We start from the raw sequence: 8,242 nt of genomic DNA on the forward strand, positions 1-8,242 counted from the left end.
CTTGTCCTTATGAAATTCCAGTCATTTTGGTCAAATTCTTGATTGCAAGTTATAAAAACCCAGTGTATTCTACTCTGAGCAAAAGAGAATGTGCTGATTTGGCTTCTGTAACTGGGAAGTCCAGGGTACATAGCTTCAAACAAAATGAAGTTCAGGAATTCAAATGGTATATTCAGAATTCATTTTTTCCTCTCCATCCCTTTGCCCTCATTTCTCTAATTTTCTCCATCTGTCATTTTGTATTATCTTTGATTGACTTCTTTTTGTGGGTGGGCTTTCTTTAAATAGTGGGTCTATATAATGGATCTCACATACACATTTACCAGCTTAAGAATGCCAATGGAGAGAGAATCTCTCCCTCCTAATGTTCCTAAATGAATACTAGGGAATATTCTGATTGGTCCTTCCTGGTTTAAAAACTTTTTTCCAACCAATCACCATGACCATGTGAGTTAACACACAAGATTAATCAAATCGGACTCACACAAATTGGAGAGTTTATGTAGCATCAAGCTTTACTAAAAATTTCAAGAATACAGGCAACAAAGAGACAAAGAAAAGGCAGTAAAAATATCCGGGACACCTTGCCACGTCCTTCCTATTCATCAGGCCAGAATAATAGATGAGGTTTCTGTGAGTCTTTGCAGATTATTACCTCTCAGTGTGAGGAGTATGCAATTAAGGAAACATCTCCATTTATAACTCAGAAAGTTGTGTAGTTCACATGGTCTTTTCCTGGAAGGCCATGTCCCCATAAATCAATAGCTTCCAGGATCATTCACTTTTAGTAATCCCTACTGAGGGAAATTCCACTAAAGGCATTCTGTAGCTAAGGTCTCCTCTTCCTGTCTAAAATCATTATCCTATATACCTGGAAATTCAGTTGACAGTGATAGGCCAGATCACATCCCTCCCTCTGCCTCCCCCCGCCAAACAATTCTTTCCTCTGGTAAAGGAACTGAATGGATCACATGCCAGTTGCTTTGTACCTTTATCCTCTTGGGGAGACTGGGTATCCTGATTTAACAGCCTAGTATCCTGATTTAAGCATACCAAACTATGCTAAAGTTAAAGGGGAGACCCGTGATGGGCAGTCCTCTAGGTTACCTGTAGTTTCCTGGCAGGAAGGTACACTGGGTAGCTAGACTATTCTATTCTGTTCATTATGAGACTCTTAAAAGTTCTAGTGATGCTATAACTTTCTTGTTCCTAATAGCTTCTAGCTTTGAAAAACTCTCTAGTTATGCCTAGTAGCTCATGAAATACAAAGAAGACATATAAAAGCAAAAAGTGGAAATAACTGGGCCAAATCTGGGGGCCTATAAAAGAGTAAAAACAATGCTTACCAAGGTCTCACATGGAAAATTATAGTGGGTGGAAATATCCATAGTAGGGGTTTTCTATCTAATTCTCTTTATATACTTCCTTGCTACAGAAATTATAACATAGCAACCAAATTTCTTTTTCTGTAAGCATACAAATGACTTATCTATCCACCAAATGCTCCAACAGGCATTTTTTGTTTGGCTAAAGCACTATTTTCAGGTTGAATTTAACATCTTTGAATAGTTTGTCACAATTTTCCTTATTGTCTATTATCTCACACTGGCTCGTTTCATTCATTTGCTACTGGCTCGACACTGTAAACATCTGAATTTTTGAGAAATAGTTTCAGGACTTGATTTCTGCTAATATGAAAATTCCTTTATAAGAATGCATACTTTAAATTGTTTTGAGTTACTTACAGCAGTATGAATGAGTTTCTCAACTGTTTTTATTGGAAAGAAAGGAAGGAGGAGGAGGAGGAGGAGGAGGAGATATTGCTGTTGAATCGGGGGTAAGAACAAAAGAATAAATAGGATCAGAACCAGGTGAGTCAGATGCCTAGGGCACAAAATTTAAGGAGGCACTTGCTCTCAGGCGACAACTCCTGGATCAGCACCTGAGAAAGCCTCTTAAAGCTTACACTCCTGGTAACTTCCTTGCATTACTCTTGTCACAGTCCTGGGGGATAAAGTATAACCAGATTTGTTTTCTGTTACACATCGTGAAATAGCCTTAATGCATTTCCCTTTCCAGCCCATTAATTGGGAGAGTTGTTCCTCCTGGAAACACCCATGATATCCTCATATTATGCCTATACTACATATAGGATGCAGCTTTCAATCTCTTTACACACCCATATTCACTAACACTCTGAGAGGTCCTCTTTTAAAGAAAGTTGTTAGTTTTATTATCCTATCTATAGCTACAATACCTAGTCCAGCCCTGGTATGAAGTCCTTTGTCAGATAAACATATTTATCTTTGCCACAGGTTGATGGCAAATTTCTGTGTTTTTTTAAAAGATTTATTTATTTATTTTATACAAGCACTGGGTACAGTCAGAAGCAGGGGAGGGTGAGAGAATCCACCAGAGCCAGAGCGGGGAGCAGAACAGGCAGACTGACGAAATACACTGCTGAGGGGAGCAGTGGGCACAGCAGGAGAGGCCTGCGCAGCATATGGGACCCTCACCGGCCTGGCCGGGCATCGAACTGGCACTGCAGAAGCTGCTAACAGCTTCGCAGCCCAGCCCTCAACCGCTGTGCCACTGGCAAGGCCCAAATTTCAATATTTTTTATTTGAATTATGATATGATTTTCCTGAAAAACTTGCATGTAATCTTAATATTCTCTACCTTTTTATTTTAACATATGTGCTCAAGAAAGCCCAGCATTCAATTTGCAACGGACACCTTATACAGGCTTTGCCTTTCAGTCTCCAGTAGGGCCAGTCTCCTTGACCTAATTAAACTTCTCCACTCCCACATGGCTAGTAAACACTATAATTAATTTATAAAGGACTCTGAAACACAAACTGGCAATTTCCCTATTAATGGTTTGCACAGAATAAAAAGAACATTTAAGATGTAGGAGAAATGTGAAGTGTATATGTATGTATACTCACACCTTCTAATCCACTGACTTTCTAAGAATGCCAAATAGTAAAGTATCCAGGTAAAAATGTTTAATATTTTCTTGTCATTTCTTTTAGCACATTTATTTTGAATCATAGACAGAAATCTGTATGACAAAATATTCTCAAAACTGTATGTTTGGAGTACATGAGGCTTGAATGTCTATGAATATATTCACAAACATCCCAAGCACTATAGTAGTAAACTGTCATTCATGAAAGAATGTCTAAGATAAAAAGGCAGGTGATCAGTTTTAGGATTTCTCATTGCCTTGAGAAAGCAACACTATAGTGACAACGTTTTGGATATCTGCTTATTTATGAGCTTTAGTCTGCAGAATTTCAAGTTTTCTTCCCTCCTGGCATACATACCCTATGTTATACCTTCCACTTGAGTGTGGGTAAGATCTGTGAGTATAATAGGCTATTCTCTTTGATTAGGTGATATTATATAGCAAAGTGTTAGAATCATTTCTCCCACGATTTGCTATATTAGACTATAGTGGTGCTGGTAGTAACAGTAATGAAAGTAGTAGCAGCAGTGGCAACAGCAGAAACACAATATGGAGAAATTCTCCAGCTGGCTATGGAGAAGTAAACTCCATGTTGTGAGAGGGTCATGTGACTAGGACCTCATAGAAGTTGCTAGTCACTGAACGTCCTGGCTGACGTCCAGTAAGAAAACAGGGATGTCAGTCTTCTGGCTGCAAGGAACAGAATTCCATCAACAACCTGAGTGAGCAAGGAAGATAATCCTGAACCTGAGATAAACTGCATTCGCAGTCAATTCCTTGATTGCTGTCTGATGAGACAGAGACTATATCACACTCAGACTTCTGAATCATAGAAACTGATGATAAATATGTGTTGCTTCAAGCCACTAAGTTTATGGTAATTTGTTACTGTGTGGTAATTAGCACTAGAAAATGAATACAAGAACCAACTACTTTTTCTTTTTTTCTGAGTGCTACCCTTTTCCCACAAGAGTGCCTCCTAACAGTCAGGTTTGTACATGATAGCATGCCCTGAAGGCCTGACATGACTGACTGGATCTAACTCAGGCTAGAGAGATTAGAACTTTCGCTTAGAAATCTGAAGCTGGAGCTAGGAGATTTCTGTTGGCACTCTTGAGTGAGATGAAAGTAAAGCATGGGCGGGCCTCCCCAGTGGTGCAGTGGTTGAGCGCTGGGTTGCAAAGCTGCCTGCAGTCTCTGCAGTGCCAGTTCAATCCCCAGCCACCGGGTGAGGGTCCCACATGGCACGCAGACCTCTCCTGCTGCCCGCTGCTCCCCTCAGCAGTGTACTTCGTCAGTCTGCCTGTTCTGTTCCCTGCTCTGTCCCTGGTGAATTCTCTCACCCTCCCGTGCTTCTGACTCTACCCAGTGCTTGTATAAATAAATAAATAAATCTTAAAAAAAAAAAAAAAAGAAAGTAAAGCATGGGCATTTTATTAACATTATCCTCTGTTCAGGGCTGCTCTAAGGGTCTTCAAGGCCCTGGGAAATATTTGGGGGTAGGCAGAATAGATAGTATTTATGGGAAAAATTTGATTCTAAAAATAATCACACAAAGTAAATATACTTCATGGGTTCATGTGAGGTGTAGTGATTTTATTAGTAAAGACTTAGGGCAAGAAGAAAAGGCTAACACAGATGTTTACTGTTCAATCAGTACACATGAAAAGCTTATCTAGTTTCCAGGAACCAACTCTTTATATTCTTACCATCAAAGATATCTTTCTTCACTAATTTCATATCTCCCTCTAAAAGAAAAAGATAGTAACACTGTTATTCTTTATGCTCTTTGGAACCTTTTCAAATGGAAAGAGTAGAGCTCTTACCTCTGCAATACTCTAACGCCATTTACTTAATGCTGATTATATCATTACTCATCTCAAAGTGACAGCCTTTGTGCTGTGCATGAATACTGCTTCCAATGATCCTCAGTTAGTGTCAATAAGCTTTGTTGATGATGGTCCCCAAAATGCAAGTATTACCCAGAATATACAGGAAAATATGAACAATTACTCTGCCTTACAGTCATATTAAATTTATCATTTAGTATTTTACAGCATTGCTGATGGAATTTATAGTATTAACATGATATAACACATTGTCCAACTATGTCTGCCTTTAAACTATTCAGGTTTTAATCACTGCATTGCTAGAATGTGAGGTGTTTAATGTTGACCTCAATGCTGCTATCTACATACCAGTTAACAGTAGTGAGGATAGACAAGAGACTCTGGGAAGAGCAGGAAGAACAATCGCATTCAAGCAAGCCAATCTATCATGTCCCAAAGGGATTAAAATGAACCCATGAGAGCAGCATGTCACTGAGCTAAAGGCAAGAAAAGACATGGTAGGAAAGGACACTGACTTGGCTGCATTACAATATGAGAAACACTGGGAGGAGGTGAGCACCAGAATAACCAGGACTGTCTGACATGCAGCTCACAGCCTGCAAAAGGGTGGTGTGACTGCTCTGGGCTACCAGTGGTGGCGCAGGCATGGGAACCCCAGGATAAAGACACCTACTGCTACCCACCCCTTCCTTCATTAATTACCCTCCACCAGAGGCAGTTCCTGAAGCTAAACATTGACAGGGAAAACCCATGCATCAGCCTGCACAGATGGCTCTAGCCCAAGGAGGAGAGTGGTTAGTTAGAGCCCAAAACTCGCCCTGTATGAGATGTTAGTGAAAATCATATGAAATCAATAAATTGCCACCATTCTAGCAGCCCAAACTTGTGCAATCCCACGAAAGAAGCAGTGCCCTGGTTCTCAGTGGCTTCAGCTTGCTCAGAACCAGCACAATCAGGCAATCTGAGGTCACCCACAGGTGCAAGTCTCAGAATTACATGGGCACCCAGTGAAACCCACACACAAGGGGTGTTGGTGGTGGTCATGGTAATGCCAAGAGAGCTCTGAAAAATGTAGAAACAGGCAGAGGCCAATAAGGTCCTCATTGAGCATACAGTATCCCACCCAGAAGTATCCTGACCTGGCCAGGTCCCATCACCAATGGATAAGAGAAAATGTCAGGACTTCCATTTTCAGGACTAGTTTAAGCTCCAGGTTTTGCTGTGTGATCCAGGCAATGGAGGGGACTTAGAACATTTTGAGTAACATCATCCAAGGCACAGGGTCCTCTGAGGTGCAGAGTTAGGTTAATAGTCCTATGTGTTCTTGGGCCTCCTCGGTGGCACAGCAGTTGAGCACTGGGTTGTGAAGCTGCCCGCAGCCTCTGCAGCGCCAGTTCAATCCCCGGCCACCAGGCGAGGGTCCCACAAGGCACACAGACCTCTCCTGCCACCCGCTGCTCCCCTCAGCATTGTATTTCGTCAGTCTGCCTGTTCTGCTCTCCCCTCTGTCTCTGAATTCTCTCACTCTCCCACGCTTCTGACTGTACCCAGTGCTTGTATAAATAAATAAATAAATAAATAAATAAATCTTTAGATTTAATCCTATGTGTTCAATTCTAAGAGTGAAACTGTTTTTATCTGTCCTATAAGCTAAGTAGCAAGGAAAATACTACAGAAATAAAAGAATGATGTGTAAGCAGAGAGGCAGTAACAAGAGACTGAGACTGTGAGCTGCTTGGATGCAGGGTGCCTTCCTTTAGTCTCCTGAATTTGTGCTGCCCTCTTGCCCTCCTATCCCATCAAACACCTTCTTTTTATAATATTAACTCCCTCCCCTTTCTGTCATTCAAGTAATTTCATTTTAATTTTGCAAGCATAGAATGCTCTACTACAATATCAAAAGTTATAGTCTTAGCTATATAAGTTCAGAAGCTCAACTTTATTATTTCCATTAAAGCTTATTAACCTCTTGGGAAGTCAATATATTAACAAGACCGATAGAAAACTGGCATGCACCACAGAATGCCAATTTATCAATCTATAAAGAGAGTTAAATATATAAAGAATAACTTGTATGAAGAATTCATTCTGGGTATTGTATGTTGGTAGGTTAAATGTACTCAGGAGAATAAATTATTAATCAGAGGGTTATTTGGTGAGTATATCATTACAAGAAAGTGAATAGGTAGTTTTGAAGGCGTTTTCTATCAAGTGAGAATAATAGTTGAAATTCCTTCCCTACTCTAGGAATATTTCTCTTTGAAAAATGAGCTGTTGTCCTTGAACTTAAATAGCATTCTATTCTCATCATTGCCAGATATATTCTTATGTTTTGTTCACTGTTACTCTATACTTACTGTAAATCATCACTCTGTTGATATAATTCTCCTAAAAAAATTTACTAATTATGATTGTTTAACTTTTGTGACATTAACTGCATGTTAATCATCAGTTTTAGTATCTATTACCTGTGAACCTTTAAATGAATAATAATAAACATTACTTATCATTCTCTTTGTCAGTCACCTTAAGTGTGTTATCTCACTCAATTTTATCAGCCATTATAAAACACAGGTACTGTTATCATCATCTCTATTTCTTAGATGAAGAAACAAAATACAGACAGTATGAGTAATTTGCCTAAGGTCACAATGTTAACAAGCACTAGAGGCAGGATTTGAAACCAAGCAATTTGGGTACAGTCACCATATTACACTGTACAATCTTTCCCAAGATAATGAAACTTTCTAAACCTTGATTTCCTGATCTGTAAACAAAGCTAATGCAATCTTTCCTAAAGATTGTCAGGAATCTAACTGTAATAATGGATATAAAGCTTTTAACACACTAACAAACATAAATAAGTGATTAACACGTGATAGCCATTACTTAAAAAATACCCTCGGGATTACAGATTAAATTTAAGATATCACAACTAGATATTAAAGAATTAATATCACAAACTAGGTATTAAAGAATTAATTTTATTTCAGATGACTGATCTAATAAGTTGCATGCTAATCCTAACCTCAGTTCCTCAGTTCTAGATATTTTATTACAGAATTTCCAAATTCTGAGTGACATTTTGGAGGCTATAGCCACCTCCCCCTCCATCCCACACTGACTGCATATATTGCAATAAAACGTCACATACTCTATAACTTTGCCATGGGTTACTGCTGCCTAATGACCTAAAAATTCCCAGATGAAACTTAAGGGGTTGGTTAGTTATAAGTATTTCATTTATATTTTAAAATTCTTTATTCTTTTGTTTGAATAAGACCTACTTATTTCAAGAACTTAATGTTTAATGTTTAATGTTTTCTTGTTAAGCTATAACCTACAATTACATATTTTATATCACAATGATTTATGTACCATAAAACTAAAAAAAAAAAATTTAGTCAATTTTGAAAAGTTA

Source organism: Talpa occidentalis, unplaced genomic scaffold (assembly GCF_014898055.3).
Source record: "Talpa occidentalis isolate TD23 unplaced genomic scaffold, MPIMG_talOcc4v2.1 talOcc4.9, whole genome shotgun sequence".
Classification (NCBI taxonomy): Eukaryota; Metazoa; Chordata; class Mammalia; order Eulipotyphla; family Talpidae; genus Talpa; species Talpa occidentalis.